Consider the following 19,652-nt stretch of genomic DNA (forward strand, 5'->3'; position numbering starts at 1 on the left):
AGTTTACCGGTATGTAGGTAGGCTATGTCTTTTTGATAAGTAGAAGAAATCCTTTTCCTCTAGATCCTTCCCAGGATTGTTTGTAAATCGCAAAGAAAAATGCCATTTTTCTGGTGCATATCCTGTACCCAGCAAACCAAAGCCTTTTCAGGTGGTGTTCCACCTTCTCCCAACCCAGAGTGAGAGGTCTCCAAATGACCAAGAGCAGCTGCTTCACGCTCAAGCAGGATTGGGATGCCGAACAGGACATTTGGATGAAAATATGACTCATGAGGAGGTAAGCAATTTTTGTTCTCGGTCATATGTTTGACTAATTGAATATGTTCAGATGAGTGTCTAGTAGCTTGGTTAATTTAATTATTTCATAATGGTGGTCTCATTTTCCTGTAAAAGATATGTGATGTGCTCTCTGAATTATACCCAAAGTTGAAGGACGTCCCTGGTGGTTGGCTGTTTTAAGAATTGGAGGCAGGTATAGTATTGGTTATTGCGTCATTAACTTGTATAGTTGTAATGTAGATATGTAGGTATGTGTATAGCCTATAATGGTTTTGCATCTATATGTTTTGTTTTCACTTAAAGGTGGTTGGGGACATAGAAGACTTGTGGTGGCCCCTGCAGACTGTGGCTATACAGGAAGGATACTAAAATTGTCAAGAACAAAAGAAAATACTGTTATGTATGCAACTCCACTCCAGGAGGAGTTTGACACCACTCCATTGCCACCAACATCTGAGGCCTTCCGCAACATGCCAAAGGCAATATGTTTTTTTTTTAAAAAAATAATAATAAAAAATAAATAAATAAATAGCGCAACCCATCCTATCCTCTTCAAGTTCTTCCTGACCCCATCAGCTCATGCTCTGTTATTGTGGATGACGCCGAACCAGGCAAGAGTGAACAGGTAATCTTTATTTTATCAAGAAAGAAGAACTGGGCTACAGTGAACAAGTAATCTTACTTGATACCAGTTTGGAGTTGTGTACAATTGAACTGTCACTATATATTTGACTAGTTTGTTGGTGCTGTATGTCAAGAACCATATGGTCCACTTTGTTTTCATGAGTACACTCCCAGCCACCAGTTGAAGAATGCATGTAATTTTGGAAATACAAGGGGGGGCAGGGGGAGTGTGTGTGTGTATATATAAATTTTGCATTTCAACATTGTCTTCATTACATTTGTATCCATATCTATTTCATATTTTTTGTATTAATGTGTCATACATCATAGGCTTGCTGTCCTATATGCCAGGAAGAAATGGCCCTTGTCTTGGAAATTCATGCCAGCATATGTGAGGAAGGGTAATCAAGATGGATAAAATATGATATTTTTAAAATGTGCCATGTCTTATATGCGTGGGTTTTCTTTTACACTGTAGAACAGTCAGTTACACAATGAACACCACAATTGAAGTGCTGTGTGTGAATAATGGTAATTACAATTGCTGCTTCTTTTTGTACTTGACCAATGCCAGTGGATAACTGTTGGGTGACATTTGAGTGCATTTCATCCACCTCTGCCACACTTAAAATCTGTGCTTTCTGCCCATCTAGATTGGAAGACCCACCCTGATCCCAAAGTGGCTGTGTCCTTGTACACCCAGGAAATTCTTTGTCTCCATGAGATTGGGAAGCCGCTTCTGAGGTACACGGACCTCAGATCAGGTGTTCAAGGACAAGAGAGAACTTATAAACCTCTAGAAGCACAAAGATGTGGAGTGGGCATGCCCCCTTAGATGCCAATTGCAAGGTAAAGCATAGAAAAGAGCAGTTGAAGTTGAAAATGAGTTCAATGCAATGTGTAGTGTAGCACTGCAGTATTGTAGCCATTGTGTACGCTTTGTGTGTTCTTTAGGGGACACTGCAATTGGTGATTGTGTTACTAGGCACTTTTTTCCCCCCACAATTCTTCACTAACTGAAGTATGGTTTCATTTTGAACTTGGGTATACATCATTACTCTAACTTCTGGCAATTTTTATAATTGATTTGGCTTGTTAACAAGTAGAATTATGTCAAACAGTTTTAATGTTTCTGCATGGTTTATGTTGAACAGGAAACACAGGAGTTACCTGCCTGTTTGAAGGGCAGCCAGACCACTTGGTGCCCTCATCTTCACAGTTTATCGAAAGTGACCTCTTCCTAGTAGCAGGACGAATGCTCGGCCATTCCTTCCTCCATGGCAGACCGGGTCTTGCAGGGCTCAGCAGAGCTTTTGTCCTTGTGCTGCTTCTTGGTTCACATGATACAGCCACTTAACTGTTGGAGGACTGCCCTGATATTGATGTGCAAGAGACCATCAACCTGGTATGTATATACACAATATAGATACTTGGTCAACTTTTCAGTCAGTATTCTTTTTACTCTAAGGTTGTTTTGTACTAATTTTATTAAATTTGTAATTGAGCTTAATGTACAGTATCCATTGGATGAGGACCAACATGAGAAAGTTTTGGAGCTTTGCTGGTCTTGGGATCTCCCAGGTCCAACCGAAGAAAACAGAAGGTGGCTCTACGAACGTCTGCTTTCACATGCGGTAATGTAAACTTCTTGCTTGTGGTATGCGAATACATGTATTCAAATACCTGCATTTCTCTACTGGACAAGACCATGTTTTATGTCATGTCTTCTGAGTATATCAGAATTATGCTTGAAGATCATTTTAATGGAAACTCCTTTGAAGCATCAGGCAGTGAACTATTGCCCCTCTGATGAATGTAGTTTTTTGAATTTCACTCCATTTGTGTTTTAGGTCTCTATGCTCTGTAAATCTGGCTTATATATTTAATCCACATTGTACTTTTTGTACTAAATTTTGAAGTAGTGACAAATAAAACTTGAATTGTCTGCTTAGTGAGTAAGCTCTTCTCAAACTGAAGATACATTGAATGACTTGGAAGATATGTTGGATGATTTAGAATGAGCGAAATTAAACTGTCTTCTGTGACTCTTACTGGCTGTTTTGCTCATTTTGGTACATATTGTAGGTTCTTGGGAGAAGAACACGCCAAATGAAACAACTCAGACGAGGACTTAAAGATACAATGGTTTGGTCACTTCTGACTGAGAGGAAGGATGTGGTGTTTTTTTCCAATGGAATCCAAAGACTTTTGCTCCTCTGAGGTAATGAGTACTTTTATACATTAGGTTAATATTTGATTTTTTTCCCCCTCAGAATTTGTCCAAAAACATATTCAATGTCAGTGTTTAGCCAACAGTCTACTGGTCATGATGTAGATGCTGCATTCTCGAATATTCTGGCCTGCTGCTGCTGATGATGAATACCCAGCTGAAACAAACCAATGCATCACTGGGTACTTGAGGCAGTACATTTAGATGGGTATGGTATCAGCAATCTACCTCCAAATCTATATTGGCTTCTTTATTTATATTATGTTTAAAATCTTATTGAAATTTATGTCATAACGTGACATTTGTGTGTCTTCATGTCCATGTAAATGTTTGTTATATTTTGCATTTTAAAATAAAGTGAATAATGTGCCTTGCCCAAGACCACAAATTGTTACTGTCATAAATGACAAAACTTAAAATCTTTTTATTCAACAATTTTTTAAATTTGATTTCAGGATCTAGCAAGGACCTGAAGGACCTGCTCAAGTTCTGGGTTGGATGGGAAGTTCCTAAAGAAAGTCTGGCTGTGGAAGTTATTAGTGGTGACCTCCCAAGAGCCTCTACCTGCTTCTGTATCCTCAGATTACCAGGGCACTACAAAGATTACCAGTCCTTCAGGATGGACTTGATTATGTGCACTGGGTCATGCAAGTATGGTTTTGGGCATGTATAACTAACTTCGATTATTCAGCAGCTGTGACTGCATATTTCTACACTAACCTTCACTATTTCATTGTTGCCTTAATCATGCAGCGTATTTGGCTCCATCTATTAACCTGCTGTACAAATGTCAACTAAGGCTAAATTAACTCAGTTTCAGAACATAAAAGAAAACCAATGTTCTTGCCAATGGATTATTTTCATATGCTGAAACATTTATCATCAAGTAACAAACATGTGGTCTGCTGTTACTATAGATAATTACGCCATAAGAACTGACTGGCAAAACTGAAGTGCCGCTAAATAGATGTCCCAGCCAAGTGTCTGAAGTCGTTTTTTTTGTTACAGCTTCCTGTAGGGCTGGCATTTGTACATCACTCAGGGGACATTCAGTCATAGGACTAATGATGCTGGCGTGTGCATCAGCAACAAGGCCGCTACTCTCCCGGTTAATCTGCGGTGTGTTCAGTCCGTAAAAGACAAATCTTGGACCATTAAACAGAACACGTGAAGTCCTTCCTAAAGCTCTCAACAAAATGAGCATTCCATTCATTGCAGCATTCTTACTTCTTGTTCTTTGTTCTGCAGAACAAGTTGAGGTCATTTTGAAGCCGTGGAAGAAAAACATAGTGGCAACAAAAGAGGAGAGTTGGGTCTGAAATGTCAAGGTAGCCACATTCCTCTAGGGAGTGCAGAACATAATACACATTTGTCACCGATATCCAGACATCTCGCCACAGCCTCTCAATACTTGAATAGATGAACCATACAAAAGTAAAATTCCGTGTCAAATGATTTTGTAAACTGGAACCTCAGTACATATACTGATAAGTATACATGATTTTATATCAACACACCACTGTTTATGGACACTCTTTCCTGAAATAAAGTTTCCCCTGCCTGCCCCACGGACTGTGAACATCAGGCGAGCAACATCCACATTTTTAATGCCTTGGTCACTTCATACCCTGAAAGTGTAAAAAGATCGGTCAAACGGAGTTTCATGCACTTCTGTTGTCTTGAATTAATGTCATTCGTTAAAATAGTAAGAAATATAGCTGCATCAAACAGGTTTTTATATTTAAAATTTGATTATCATAAATGTACCTTAGGGGAAAGCCAAAAGTCTCCACTGCTTCTTGAAAAAAAAAAAAGTCAGCGTAGTTGACGCAAGCATGTTAGATGCAGCGCCAAGGTACATTATCTATGAAACTACAGGGAGGACACATGATCAGCTCAATAGTTCTCTAAAAGATGGTGAATCTACTTGACAAAGGGTAACCCTTACCTTCCATGAAAAGCCATCTACACCTCCTAAAATAACTATGTTGTAGCTGAAATAACACTGTTTTGTGAACACATTGCTTAAATTAAAACTAACATGAATTCACCATCAACTTTTTTTTATTACTTACCAAATTAGCTTATGATTGTCAATGTGCATAATTGACCTCGGACTGGAGACTGAGCAAGTCCTTCGAACTACACAGCCGAGCCGTGTCAAATGAGATACGACTCCCACGGTGTCGACCCGGTGCATTGAAGCTCTTACTCAGTCAAACTGCACCCAGTGTCCTTGTGTCTTAAGCGCTGCTCTCATCATTCTATATCCACAGTGAGGCATACTTTTCTGCAGAGCAGTTACAGAAGCATCCAACTCCTCATCTGTCAGTCTGCTATATAGAGCTCGAACTGAGAGATTACATTCCGCCATTCATCTGTGTAAGGTTCATCTATTTATCCCCAACAGGTTGGCAATAGTGGGAACAGACAAATTCAGATCCAGCAGGTTTGCGATGTGATCAGATGAGACTTCGAGACGTGGACACCCCATTGGCCCTTGTTCCTGTTGAATGATCACCATGCAGGTCTCCCTCCTGGGCACATTTTGCATAAATACAGTAAGTTCTACTATTCCTGTTAAAATGTTCGCTGGAATGTTCACTGCTTCAGAAACTGAACTAAAAAAAAAAAAAAAAAAAAAAAAAAAAAAAAAAAAGACACAACTCCTGTGAGCAAATAAATTCCATGTAATGCATGTCTAAAGGAACATGCCCAATAGCATAGTTCAGGCGAGAGTGTAATCACCCTAAAACATAGACCAAGAGCAAGTGCTGTGGGGAAAACAAATGGGTTTAATATCCCAGTAACTTCTATAGTCCCATCAGTGTAACTAATTTGCTAGGCAGTTACTAAAACCCTGTAGTACAGCTTGGTAGGTTACTCAATCGATTTACCTATTTAGGCTCCATGCAGATGGATATTAGCCATAAACCAAGCATAGTGACTGACTAGCCAGCTAGTGGTAAAAGCTAACAATTTCACCAAATTTAATATGAATAACATCTTTACTTGCAGAGAAAATAACTGAAAAACTGTATAAAAATATATACTGTCGTATTGATCAAGAGTGTAACTGAACATCCCGCTTGGTTCATCTTCTCTTGTGGCTTGTCTGCACTATCCCACCACTATTCACAAAACCACCAACGCTTTGAGCAGGTTCTGAGCAGCATGTTGCAATAGTAATGGCAATCCATTGCCCTTCCTGTGAGATCAGGATGTGAAGACCCGAATTCTAAGACCTGAATTTGTGAGGTTGAGAAATAATGTGTTGAAATATTACCTGACAAATAATGCAGATGGTATTTTAGGTGAATGTGTGTACATTGAATTTTGCATGCTGGAATTTTGTGTTTAATCAAAATATACAAACCCAATGAATTGCAGAGGAAACTAATTCAAGCATTGTTATTGTGGCGTTTTTTTCCGATTTGTGTCAAATTGGTGGGAAGAAGAATTCAAGTATTGTTATTGCGATAAGTTTTTATTCAGTTTATGCAATTCAACATGCCATTTTGCCTTGAGGACATTTGGCACCATTATACTTAAAGGGGCTTTTGGTAGATAGTCACACTGGAGTACACGGAGAAAATGGATATTACATGAGATCTTATCCATGATAGTCGTAAGCTGGACAGTGTCCATTTTGCCTATTAATAGTAATCAATCAGGATCTGTCTGCGATTTGACACTTCGACGATACTGTGAAATATGGCATAAACAATTAAATTGATCATTCAGGGTAGAGGCTGTCTAAAACATGCTTCTAGTCTAATATTTCCAGATTGTATAAGCGATACGTGCTGAATGCAATTTGTCCGGTGTGAGGTTAAACGCATAGAAGGGTATAACTGTGCAGAAAATCCTCTCCATCAATAGATCGAGGCTGATTTTACATTTACATTTATTCATTTAGCAGATGCTATTATCCAAAGTGACTTCCAAATGAGGAAATACAAGCAAAGCGATACATCAAGCGGAGAACAATACAAGTAGTGCTATCATACAAGATCTTTCAATTGAGTCCTAGAAAAGCAAAGTACACAGAGTAGAGGGTTAAGTTTGTGGGGGTTTTTTGTTTGTTTTTTTTAAAGGAAAATGTGGGGTTTGGCGTTTTAGCTGTTTTTTGAAGATAGTGACAGATTCTGCTGGCTGGAATTCATTCCACCACTGAGGGACAGTTAGTGTGAAGGTTCTGGAAAGAGACCTTGAGCCACAGTGAGTAGGCACTACTAAACGGTCATTAATCAATCGCAGATTGCGTGAGGGAACGTAAGCCTTCAGAAGAGTGTTGAGGTAGGACGGTGATGTTCCAGACAAGGTCTTGTATGTGAGCATCAAGGCCTTGAATTTGACGCGGGCGGCTACAGGAAGACAGTGGAGGGAGATGAAGGGTTGTAATGTGGGTCCTTTTGTGCTGGTTCAAGACGAGACATTCCGCTGCATTCTGAATCATGTGGATGGAGTTGCTGGGAGGCCCGAGAGTAGTGTATTGCAGTAGTCCAGTTTTGATGTGACAAGAGCCTGGACTAGTAGTTGTGTAGCCTGTTCGGTGAGATAGGGTTGGGGGGGGATACCATACCCCACATCCTGCAACAAACGTCAGAGATGGTTGGTAGAAGATCCATGACCTTACACACTGACTGGAAGGCGATAAGGGATCGGCTTAACGAACTTGTCTGTATCAAACCTCTGTCACTAACATTTCTACAATAAAACAGTTGTCAAATATCATAACCCATTTTAAATAATAGTTCATCCAGATGAGGTAATTTGTTTAACTGTTCAATGTAATGTAAGGTCATGTTCACTACACATTTAGAAATCAGGGTTTGCTTAAAGAATGTGACAACTGTCACCCAACAGTTTTGTCTCGCCAGCGCTGACTGACGCATGTAACTGAATACAGGGTTAAAATGAATGAATTATTCATTTTGCATCATTATTTCACACTGTACAAAATAGCTAATTGTATTGTGTAATATTTGCTTGCTCATTCAGGAAGACATTGCTCATCCCAACACTTTTCCCACTCAGTAAAGATTTTTATTTGGAATAATGCAATGCTAGAAGCTAATTAAACATTTAAATTAATCCGAGACATTAGGGTACACTTGCATTTAAAATGCTTTCAAGTAGTGCAAATAAACTAGTTTGGACAGCATCTGACAATTAAGTTTGTTAATTAGAATGTTTTTTTTATTAAGGCTGAAAAGCTAAGTCACCTTATTTAAAATATTGTGGTGAGTCAACATAAAATTCTACCAGTAGTTAGCATTACTCAAAAGTCTTACTGCAAAACATTGCTTTTTTTTGTTGACCCAACATTTATTTAGACACAGATCTCTCATTAAAGAGGCCTGGAGTAGTTTGGCATGTTGGAAATGGAACCAACAGATCCCAAAAGTGTGAATAAAGGAACAAGGAGAACATTCCAGATTATACTGCATCTACATTTGAAAACAGAACAGATATGCCAGAAGCGGAAGCTCCAAAAGCGAAATTAGAGGGGGATTTAAAAAGCTTGAATAAGACACAAGCACTTGTCTGTGTGTGATTAGTGCATCATAAAAGTACTAAATTAAAATCTGGAAGCACACAAATTGTCTTTCTTCTAAGAGATATAATGAACTGCACATTGGAAAAACCAAGAGAAGACTGGCCAAGCATTTTTAAAGCAACTTTATACCATTAGAAAGAAAGATTTCACCTTTCAGGTGGCAAGACACCAACAGAAAAAGACCCAACATTGATGACATCTCCATGGGTATTTCCAGTTATTGTTATGGGAACAATGATAGTAGTTATATCATACACTTTGTCAAACTGTCAAAGTAGTGTGTTTGATAATTTATGATCCTCTGTGCTTCCCTGACTGGTAGGTCTGTAGGGGTGGTGAGGGAGGTAAACCTATCGAGTGTATAAGCTGGTCAATCTGGCTCCTTTGTGTCTGGGGGTGTTGTGGAGGTGGTGGGGGAAGGGGGAATAGCCCCCCTCCCAACAAAAGGTGTTTATGTTAATGAGTTTGGTTTTTGGTGGGGTGAAATACGTCTGAAAAGAAATGTTTTTAATATGGGGATGTGTTTGTGTTACTGTGTGACGTTATTTCGTTTGTGTAAACACATTGTTAGAAAAGCATGATGTTTGAATGTGTACATATGAGTAGAATTTGTTTTGTGAAATGAATGAAAACAAATGTTGATTACGTTTTTAGGGATCCCGGCTTACCTTTGAATAAAAAGTTTAGGAGTTAAAGCGTCTTTTTTAAAAAAAAAGAATCGTTTGTATTACATACATTCTAAACGCAAACCTTTAGGATGTAAAAATGGTTAAAAGAGCTGTTTAAAAAGAATAGCGCATATCACATGACTTCTAAACAAAGATCCTTACGAGGTAAAAATGTTAAAGTGCTGGCTAAAAGAATAGCCGTAATGTTTAAACTAGAAGTTTTTTCCAGGGATGTCTTCCATTCGCCGTGTTAAGCAGTAATGAAGTTAAACTGAAACGCCTCACTCTCGCTAAACCCCGCCCATACATACGTGTTTTCAGACACGCCTCTCTCTCGCTCTCTCGCTCTCTCTCCCTCCCTCTAAACACACCGATGCACGTGTTTTCATCGTAGCCAGTACGTTCTGTCAAAATGTCAAACATGGCGGTAGAACTAGAGGGCTAATTTATGGCCTCGTCCTTGTCAGGCCTGCGTTTCTGTAGGAGTGCTTAATTTATGGCCCTTTGTTTCTTCCTGACCAAGAGTTTTTTATGACCCGGGGGGTCGTGGTGTGATCCTACAGATTGTTTATGATAATGAGTGGCTGTGGGGGTTTTAATGGCTTTACGACACACCCTACAATAGGTATGCGTTATGTTTAAAAGTAGGGTGAGTTACGCAGAAGTCTCCAAGATCTTGGCTGTGTATCAGAGCGCTGTGTAATTTTAGGTGAATCGTCGATTCTTGTTTTAACTCCCCATAAAGCTTTGCATTTTATTGTGGAGAATACTTCGAAGAGGAGATGGCCGTCTATCGTAAAAGTAAGTGTTTTGTTTTATTATCATCCTCCTCATCATCATACATTGTTAATGTTTTTATTTATAAACGAATTTATGGGTTTATTGTGGTGGATAAAACAGGTATCCAACACTACAGGTGATGCTGACATTGTGTCTATCCCGGACATCGTAGACGAAATACATTTCTGAACAAGGCAAGTGGTATGTACGTTGTTATTCTTTACAAGTATACGATCCTATGTATGATGTATTGTGTATGTGTTTAATGATTTTACTTTATTTTACACAAAGGGTCGAACACAGAAGTCCTGCGAGTCAGGTTGGGAAAACCCCGTGTTGGGTAAGATCTGTAATAATGAGATATTTAGACGTTATGTTTAAAAGCGGTTTAAGATGTTTTCTTATGTATTGTGTTCGTTTGTTTACTGTTCAAGGCTTGTCAAATCTTGTAAACAAGATCGCTGCACTCGAGTTCAAAAATAGTGCTGCGGTTTCTACTGAACGCCGTATACCAACGAGCTCTGGAAAGGCCAAGCGTAAAACAGCCACTCAGGTCCACAGCGTGGGTGTCGCTAAGTCTAAACGTAAACGATCAAGATCTCCCCCACGATCGACAGACGATATGTAGCATGTATTTTTTTTTTTTTTTTTTTTTTTAAAAAGAGTGTTTCATCATACTAATTAGTGCCGGTATCCTAGGCAATGTTTTGTGTTCCCCCCCCCAACAGAGTCAGCTGTGAATGAACCACGCGCTATAGACTCTTGTTTGAACTGGAATCAGGAGCTGTTTGATCCGTGGGACGCCTCTGTATTTACCCCGGTTCCTGGAGACGATCTGCCTTCAAACCAAGAAGCATTTGGTCGCGAGGCTACTGTTATTATAGACAATAACAGAGACTCGGCGGAGGTGATACGAACCGGGTTCAAGGCCATCGAGGATCGTATTGCTGGATTTGAAAAGACTTTTGCTAGCATCACCGAGCATCTGGACATAATAGAGAAGAATCAGCGTCTTTATAATCAAAGTGTTGTGGAAACATTACAAAACCATACCATCACACAAACAAATCATAGCAACCCTGAAGCTTCTTGCTGGGGAGATTCGTCGCGTTGATCACAGTCAACACCTGACGACGGAATTGTTAAAACAGTTTGTACAGCTGATTAAAAACAAGAAACTCGGGTGAGTTGTACAATAAGTATTTTATACCCCTGTGTCTGTGTGTTTATTTGCTGGTTCGTATCCGTTTTACTGTGTGTGATTTTTTTTTTTTTTTTACTAGTTTTTGTTTCAATTTTAAAAAAATCTGTAAAAATGTCAAAGCGGTGTGGTGAAAACTCGTATAATCTGGGAGCAGCAATTAAATTTAGAAGATGCGACGACGGTCTGTGTACTTTTGAACAGCGTGGCAATACAGAGACGTTACAGGGTTTCATTCGGACAATGGAGGATCTGAATAGACAGCAGTCTACCACTGATACTTTGTTGGACTTATTGAACAGTGTTAGATCAATGGCTGAGGTTCAAACAGAACCACTGCCTAATTCGTTGTTAGACAGCGATTCAAATTTACAGCAGGTGGGGTGGGGGTCAGACAGTCAATCGTTTAATCATTCGGAGCCAAATTTTGGGTTATCTGAAGCCACTATTGAGTCTATCATAAGAGAGGGTGGGTCTGTTGGTTATACGGTGGTACCGAGACGCAGATTTAATGGATTGGAGATGCGGCCTCCTATAAACATGCGTGTGATAACCGCTCCAGACCTGGCAGCGTACGCTATATTTCTGCATGATATCATGTCTGAAAGTGTCGTTTTCCAGACTGCTGGCCTGCGATGGAGGCTTAATCAACATTACCTTGAGAGGCCCTAGTCTACCCTCTGACGTTAACGCCGTCTTGTCACCTGATAACGATTTGCACATATTCACACAACAACTAGAGAACATTATGCAAAGTAATTCTGACGTACGGGCTGATGAATGTCTAGATCTGAACGTGTCTATAGCTCGCGGTAAACACGGTGGTGCTTATCGAAAGATACGTGATTTAGCGCATAACGAGGTGATTGCCAGAAACAGAATGAATCTGTTCTGTCCCAACAACATATCTAACAATCTGTGTTTTGCGATCTGTCTGTCCCGTTTTCTACAACCGCATACGCCATGTAGTGAACTTGAGTCGTTAGCCGCGTCTCTACAGAAAACTGCAGGGTATTCGGTACAACAAAAGATAGGGTATAATGACATCACACGATTTGAACAGTTGTCACATGTTAAAATAGTGGTATTCCATAGAACATGTTCTGGTCTGTTGGAACACTTTACGAACAGTGACAAGCCTCATAATAAGACCGTGTTCTTGTATTTACACAACGAACATTATTTCTTGATTAAGAACCTAAAAGCATTCACTGGTACACCATACGTGTGCGAATACTGCCATCATGGTTTTACTAGCCGTAGAGACCACAGGTGTAAATACGTTTGCGATGTATGTAATGCACCTCAGTCATAAATATGTTGGCAAAACGAGGCAATGTCACGATTGTTTGCGGTACTGCAGATCAGCCTACTGTTACAACGCGCATAAACAAACGCAAACAGGACAACAGTACGCTCAGTGTGATGCCGCTAAATACTGTCAGAAATGTAATAGGCGATATCACGTCAACGGAGCAGCACCAAAAAAACACGTGTGCCCTGCAGAACACTGTATCCATTGTAAAGCTGAATTGGTTAATGACTGAGTACACCAATGTTTCATACAACTGATAAAAATGGAACCACCTAGTGACAAATACATTTATTATGATTGAGACACAACACACAGACTGTAAACACGTAGCAAATTTCATATGCGCCATTACATTTAAAGGGGAAGAGTTCACAGCCGCTGGTACAGACTGTATAGATCAACTTGTTAAAAAGTTTAGACAGCCTCATTATCAGAATTACACATGGGTTGCACACAACGCTTCAGGGTTTGACAATTTTATACTATTGGAATATTTTGCAAAAGCAGGGCTAACACTCCAAATTACTATGCAAGGCTGTCGGATCATTTTAATGTAGGATAAGACATTCAAGCAACGTTTCATCGATAGCTACTCTTTCATCCCTATGCGTCTGTCCATGACATCCGCTGCGTTAAATCTAACCTGTGCTGAGAAAGGTCATTTTCCACACCTGTTCAATAGAATAGAAAATGAAGACTACGTAGGCCCATACCCTGACAAGCATTTCTACGGCTATGAGACAATGTCTGACAAAGAGAGGGCTCTGTTTGATGAGTGGTACGTTACGGTGTCGGGTAAGGTTTTTGATTTAAAAAAAAAAAAAAAAAGAGCTCGCCATGTACGGCAAGAACGATGTCGTTTTGCTCCGTGAGGCATGCATGAAGTACCGTGACGAATTCATACAATGTACCAAACTCGACCCATTCAGACACCACTTTAGCAGCGTGCTGCATGGCCGTGTATAAAACCCACTACCTACCAAAAGACACACTAGCTCTGACCCATAACAATGCATACACAAATCAGAACAAGACATACTCAGCCGTTTCCATTGAACGGCTTGAATGTGTCAAAACGACACGCGGCGTGAACATTCAGCACGCTGTAAATCATGGAGAGATGGTGATTGGAAAATATCATCTCGATGGTTATTATGAAAAGGATGGTGTCAAATACGGTTTCGAATTCAACAGATGCATGTTTCACGGGCATGAATGTCGTTATAACCCAAACCATTTACATCCATTATCAAACGTGCCCTACGGTTTGCTCAGAAGACAGTTTGATAAGGTCGAAATTTTGGAAAAGGCGTATGGTCTCGATGTTGAGGTGATGTGGGAATGTGATTGGAATAACGCTAAACAGAACGATGTCGCTGTAATGGCGTTTATGTCCACTTACACACATCCTGAACGATTGAAACTGCGCAACGCACTATTTGGTGGTCGCACTAACGCGTACAAATTGCATCACAAAGCCGACAACAGTGAAAAAAAAAAAAACACGATGTGTCGACTTTACAAGTTTGTACCCCTTTTGCCAGGCCAAAAAATGTTATCCCATAGGACGTCCACAAATAATTTTCAAGGATTTTGAACCTCTTGAAAATTATGGGTTTGTCAAGGCTACAGTACTGCCACCACAAAAACTGCTTCACACCGTCCTTCCCTATAGGACCGGTGGTAAGCTTATGTTTCCACTTTGTCATACATGCGCCAAACATCAGAATCAGACAGACCCGTGTGGTCATACTGATGAGGAAAGAGCTATTTCAGGGCGTTGGGTCAGCATAGAGCTGTTGAAAGGTGTGGAAAAGGGTTATATTGTAACGAACGTGGACAAGGTGTGGCATTTTCCACAACGGTCAGAAACTTTGTTTTGTGATTACGTTAAAACATTTTTACAATACAAACAAGAGGCCAGCGGTTTCCCCGCACACGTTATGACAGACGCAGACAAGGAATCCTACATCTCAGACTACTTTGAGAAAGAGGGGATTAAGATGGACGCAACCCAGCACGGCGTTCTATTAACAAACTTCTGCTGAACTCACTTTGGGGTCGTTTCTCCATGCGTGAAAACTTGCCGTGTACAGAGTTAATTTCGGACCCGGAACAATTTACACAGCACATATTCGGTGACGGGTATGATGTTAAACACTTTTCCTTCGTTTCAGACAGCGTGGCTCTAATTCAGTGGTGTCATGCGGATGGGAAAGGGGGCAGACTCGGGGAAAGACAACATCTTTCTTGGGGCTTTCACAACAGCTCATGCCCGTCTAGAACTTTACGAATTAATGGACAAATTGGGTGACAGGCTGTTGTACAGTGACACAGACAGTGTGATCTTTACATCTAGATAGGGCGACTGGGAACCGCCGTTGGGCCCCCATCTCGGTAATTTAACTGGCGAGGTTGGAGCTGATGATCATTTTGTAGAATTTTCTTCAGGCGGTCCAAAAACATACGGCTACCGCACTGCAAAGGGTAAGGTATGCATGAAAGCCAAAAGGTGTCACGCTCAACGCAGTAAATTCAAAAGCCATTAGATTAGACACCCTGATTGGACTTGTCGATCAGTACGTCATGGGGGCGGATAATAGTCGTAATATACTGGCATACACAGATACCATTGTACGTAATAAAAAACAATTCACACTACACAACAGGTCAGTTGTTAAAAAGTTTAAGGTTGTGTACAACAAACGCGTACTGCTCCCAGATTTCACAACGATCCCATATGGCTTCTGACAATCTTTTTGGACATGGGGTGTATGAGACACAGAGGGGTTTGATTTCAGATTACATCACCCTTTTTCATGTGTGATAAGCATACCTTCAAACTCGGAAGTCATATTTTGTAAAAATGTTGCAAAATGCTGTACATTTGATTTCTAAAAAAATTGAAAATATTGTGTATATTTATGATTGTTGGCAACCGTTGTATGATGAATTGTTGAAAACGTACAAAAAATTTGTTGAAGGATTACGACAGACTCTGAACGATGCTCTGTTTCCGGCCAACACGGTTAATTTGTTAATCCTCGATGATCTGATGAAAGAGGCCAGCGGGAGCAAAGAGGTGAGAAGGTCTTTACCCAATATGTAATCATAGAAATCTTAGTGCTATTTATATTGTACAGAATTTATTTTGCAAGGGAAAGCCAGTAGGACCATCAGCTTAAACACAAATTATCTAATGTTTTAAAATCCCCAAGATGCTAATCAAGTCAGTGTTCTAGGAAGACAAATGTATCCCGGCAACACAACATTTTTTATGGAATGTTATCAAGACGCAACCAGCAAGCCTTTCGGGTATCTGCTGATTGATTATAAAACCAAAAACTCCCGAACACTATCGGCTCAGAACAGATTTACTTGCGCCACACCCTGTGGTATATCTCCAGAAAAGAAGATAGCGAAATGTCTGCCAGACTTTGTAGAAACCTGCCGCTTTTAAAAATATTAAAAGCATCACACAAACAAAGGCGGATTATTTTGCAAACTGCCACAGACGAGCTCATTGCGACATTGTGTGAAGTAGCTCGTAATGTTCTCTACGGCAATATACCTCTCACATCTCAACAATACCAGAAGCTCAGAAAAAGGAAAAGCGTGATCAAATTTGTAGCGGATAAGACTGTTGGTGTTAAAAGAAAGAGACGTGTAATAAATCAACAGGGGGGCTTTCTTCTACCGCTCTTAAGCGTGGCTATTCCTTTCATCTCCAGCCTGATTGCTTCTAGATAACAGAGGAAATGGAGTACGCAGAGAAAATGTTTAGTCCCGCAGCACCAGTTGGACAAACTAAAGTCCGGGACAGCACGCGAATCTATTCAGCAAATTGTGGAGAATGATTTGGACATAGCTATAAGAAATATCTTGCACCGCTCCGACTTGGAGAGTTATGAAAAAGTGAAGCTGTACACAAACGTTTTACAGCGCTTTTTAACAGTCGCTAGACAAGGGGACCGTGAAAACAGCACATTAACATTGACACCTATGCAGACTGAGCATCCTGAAAAAGAAAAGCCGTCTGCGCCGCCCGGCGTAAACAACCACGACGGTTTAGATAACGTAGCGGCGGATATTTTGAGGAATATTCTGCAGAGGAGTGTAAAAAACACTCGCTACATTTTAGATAAAATGTCTAAAATGAAAGATGTCACATCTTGGGACGATTCAGGAGAGTTTGTGTTTAACGGTAGAACAATCCCTGGTTCACATTGCTCGATTTAGTTAAAGGCATCACGGCTCCGCAAAAGACTTCTGATGCCCGAAGACCTGTTGGCTAGCTCGAATTTCTGGAGGCTTTTGCTACTTTAAACATACCATACTCAACGGTGCCAAACCATTCTGTCAGACACGCAATTAACTCTTTCAAAACCAAATCAACTTCGCCTATAACCAACTCGTCTAAGCGTAAAAAACAGAAAATACTTCCGAGCACACCATCAGCACAACCAAATTATTCAGATGGCCCTGTATTCAAATCACCCACTCTTGACACGAGTCAGTGGCTACGTTTTTAATCCACGAGTTTTCTATTGTTTATGATCTTATTATCTGTATTGCTGTATGTGGTGTATGTATAACAATAATATTAATGTTGTTGTTGTTATTATTATTATTATTATTATTATTATTATTAATAATAATAAAGAGTCAAAAGAAGAAATCTGTTTTTATTGAAAAAGATCTAGTGTTAGACAAACATTTCACCTGTCTGAACACAACGAACACATTTGAAAACATTTTCATTACAAAACACCTTTTTTTTTTTTTTTTAGTTTTTTCATAAATGCTGACACCATCTTGTCATTTTTAATAAAATCACCGGTATACATCTTCAACACATGGTCAATCATGCCCCTTTACCATGTGATGGAGAAAAAAAAAAAAACACACAATGCTGCCCGCAGGTCTCTGATGAAAAATCTTGGACTTGTACTGCTGAATGTTGAATCACTCTAGAATTGCGGTTTAGAAAGTTTTGGATATTCTGTGGAAAACGATTGTCATCTGGTTCATTACCAAAGCTGTCAAAAAAACAACCCACGCCGACCTCGTTTATGTAGATGGCTAGCCAGTGTTCACCCGGGAGTCCTGCAGGATGCGTGTTGATTATCACCATTGATGGTAATTTTCTTAAGGGGGCTTTTGGTAGGTGGTCACACAGTAGTACGCCGAGAAAATGGGTATTACATGAGATCTTATCCATTATAGTCGTAAGCTGGATGGTGTCCATTTTGCCTATTAATAGTAATCAACCAGGATCTGTCTGCGATTTGACACCTCGATGACGCGGTCAAATATGGCATAAACAATTAAGTTGATCGTTCGGGGTAGAGGTTGTCTAAAACGTGCTTCTAGCCTAATGTTCCCAGACTTGATAAGCGACGTGTGTTGACTGCAGTCTTCGTCTGGCGTGAGGTTAAACGCATAAAGGGTATACCCATGCAGAAAATCCTCCCTATCAATAGCTAGAGGTTGATTTTTAAGATGCTTTCCAGAAGCCAGCGCTAACAGGTAAAATTCGCGTACTGCAGAGCCACTTCCATATTCAGGCTGCAGAGGTTTAGTGGGGTGCTGTTGGCCGTCCAGATAAACTGCCAAAACTTCCAGGTCATAGTTTTTAAAAGGCGAACGGATTTTTATTATACGAGCCAGTAAACGCGTCATTGTCAACCATAGCCAGAACAACGGATTTTGGTAGAGTTCCTAAGAACAAGTTTTCTTGATTACAAACACGTGAGCCTACAGGGATTGAGAAGAAGTTTTTCACACATACCCTGTCGATGGGGTATTTGGCTGGCGTCGAGAGCAATGCTTGCACGTGCCCCAATCTTACACCTGGTGATACCGACACTTTTTTCACAAACAGTGAAGCTGACACGATGTTTAGTTTATAGGCCACAGCGTCGCTCCTCATCAAACAGAATTCATCTTTAAAATTCGCATGATGAGGGCAAATGTCCACGCCGTTAAGCATTAGTTTTTCTTGAAAGAATATGTCACTGTGAATGGGAGCCAGTAGTTCAACAACGTTGCTTGCGTTGGTAAATACAGCTCGTTTGGTCAAACCTCTATTACCGCCAGCGGGGTCCGTTACGTCCATGTGACCGGCAGTGTCTTTGTAAAAGAGCCCTGCTGAGAATAGCGTTTCAAGAGCGTCTTTACCATAATTGGTGAGACACTATCATGCATTGATAAGGATATGTGTTGGAACTTTGTGACATGGTCTACAAGCGACACGTCCACTTGTGAAAATATTGTAGATCCGGCATAGTTAATAAGTCCCACGGGGGCTCCGTCTGCTATGTCTGTGCCGTCTGCATTAGTGATTTTGAGACGCAAAAAAACAAGGGTGTTCTTTAGGTCCATATAATCCTCTCCAGTCCCCGCTATGAAAAACTCCAGAGGCGATGTTTGATATTGCTGACAACGGTGGTACTTCTATATGTGTATTTTTTTCAATAACGGTTTGTGTTAATGGTACTGTGAATAGGTCCAGTTCGGTTTTTAAGCATTCTGACATATTGTGTAGTAAAGACATGGTCTAAAATATTGTTTTAACACAGGTCTTTGGTCTTTTTGCTGTAGAGCTGTGCTTGCGTTTTACAAGTGACGATTTCTTGGTGTTATGTTTTCTTTTCTTCGTCGTTTGGCCACTCCTCCGAGCCCCTGGCGGTTTAGATGCTCTTCTGCAAGCCATCACCATTAGTCCGGATCCATCTTGAGTGTTATTATTGTTATCAAATGTATGCGATAATGTATTGCTAACAACGTCACTTAGTATGTTTTTTTGCTGCTGATTTAAGATGTGCTATGGCTATGCTAAAACCGCGTTTTAGCAAAGGAATGGCCATTCTAAAGAGACCTCTAAACACACCCCCTAACCCGGCTCCATACATAACTCCGCCCCCTGCATAACCGGGGAGCCCATTCCCTACTTGATTCTGGTAATATTGGATATAACGCAGAGGGTCTGT

General features: G+C 40.3%; 2 long non-coding RNA genes across 2 annotated transcripts; both read left to right on the forward strand.

The window, feature by feature from the left end:
• Positions 1 to 404: 404 nt before the first annotated feature.
• Positions 405 to 1,940, forward strand: LOC128609320 (uncharacterized). The gene is made up of 3 exons (XR_008386210.1): positions 405 to 472; positions 583 to 1,752; positions 1,858 to 1,940. It is a non-coding gene; the product is annotated as an uncharacterized LOC128609320 (long non-coding RNA).
• Positions 1,941 to 2,061: 121 nt separating this feature from the next.
• On the forward strand, positions 2,062 to 3,674 carry LOC128609319 (uncharacterized). The gene is made up of 5 exons (XR_008386209.1): positions 2,062 to 2,308; positions 2,409 to 2,537; positions 2,989 to 3,124; positions 3,239 to 3,341; positions 3,589 to 3,674. It is a non-coding gene; the product is annotated as an uncharacterized LOC128609319 (long non-coding RNA).
• The last annotated feature ends 15,978 nt before the right edge of the window (positions 3,675 to 19,652 follow it).

This window comes from Ictalurus furcatus, chromosome 6 (assembly GCF_023375685.1).
Source record: "Ictalurus furcatus strain D&B chromosome 6, Billie_1.0, whole genome shotgun sequence".
In the NCBI taxonomy this organism is placed as follows: Eukaryota; Metazoa; Chordata; class Actinopteri; order Siluriformes; family Ictaluridae; genus Ictalurus; species Ictalurus furcatus.